This window comes from Populus alba, chromosome 10, assembly GCF_005239225.2.
Source record: "Populus alba chromosome 10, ASM523922v2, whole genome shotgun sequence".
Lineage (NCBI taxonomy): Eukaryota > Viridiplantae > Streptophyta > Magnoliopsida > Malpighiales > Salicaceae > Populus > Populus alba.
In genome coordinates this window covers 5,008,944-5,010,266 of record NC_133293.1, presented here as the reverse complement: position 1 = coordinate 5,010,266, position 1,323 = coordinate 5,008,944, and the positions used below count along the sequence as shown (strand labels likewise).

The following is a 1,323-nucleotide window of genomic DNA, read 5'->3' as shown; positions in this document are numbered from 1 at the left end:
TATTCAACTTTTACCTTCTTTTCATAGCTTAGATCTAGAAAATCCATACTTGCATTTGAGAGAATTTGAAGAAGTTTGTAACACCTATAATGACTTAAATTGTAGCATGAATATCATTAGATTAAAGCTTTTTCCTTTTTCATTAAAAGATAAAGCTAAAACATGGCTACAAAATCTTAGGTCAGTATCCATTCATGCTTGGGATGAAATGCAACAACAATTTTTAAAGAATGTTTTTTTTTTTTTTTATCTCACAGAACAAACTCTTTCAAAAGACAAATCACCACTTTCACTCAAAAACCAGGTGAAACATTTTACCAATATTGGGATAGGTATCGAGACTTGCTTAATTATTGCCCTCATCATGGTTTTGAAACATGGAGATTGGTTTCACATTTTTATGAAGGGTTAACACTCAAAGATAGACAAATGGTTGAATTGATATGTAATTGAACTTTTGAAGATAAAGATCTTAATGAAGCAATGGAGTACCTAGACTTGTTAGCTGAAGATGCGTAAAATTGGGACACTACAAGCACTTATGAGGCATCAAGTAAAACCCAACCTTATACATCTAGTAGAGGTATATATAATCTTAGGGAAGATCATGACTTCCAAGCCAAGTTTGCATCTTTAGCTAGAAAAGTCGAGGCAGTAGAATTGAAAATGAGTGGTCAATTAAAAACTATTCAAGGCATTGTGTGTCAAATCTATGAAACAAATAAACATGCAACCAATGACTGTCCAACTTTGCCTTCTTTCAAGGAATGCCTCCATGAACAACTCATGCTTTAAACAATTTTCAAAGGCCTAATCATAACCCATACTCACAAACATAGAACCTTGGTTGGAGAAATCACCCAAATTTTAGTTGGAAAAGTGATAGTAACAATGCACAAACTTCACAGCCACCATTTCAAGCACACCATAATTTCCAAAATTATCATGGATATGCACCTCCTTATGCTCCACCTCTTAGAAGAAATCTTGAGGAAACATTACATGCATTCATTCAAAAACAAGAGGTAATCAACACTTAACTTGCTAAAGGCATGACAAATTTTAAAGATACTCTTGCAAAGTTAACATCTGCTCTCAGTTTCCATGATGAAGGTAAGTTTCCATCTCAACCACAACAAAATCCAAATGGGCAATACAATGAAAATGCAAGTAGTTCCGGAAGCCAACACATGGATCAAGTCAAATCAGTCATCACTCTTCGTAGTGATAAGGTTATTGAAAAAACCACTCTTGAACCTTGTGAGAAAGATGATAAGTTAATCTCTGAGGGTAAGGAAGGGGTTGAATCTAAACATTGTAAAG

At 34.2% G+C, this 1,323-nt stretch overlaps 1 pseudogene; it reads right to left on the bottom strand.

The window, feature by feature from the left end:
• Nucleotides 1-260: 260 nt before the first annotated feature.
• LOC118034581 (small nucleolar RNA R71) lies at nt 261-371 on the bottom strand (annotated as a pseudogene).
• Nucleotides 372-1,323: the final 952 nt, after the last annotated feature.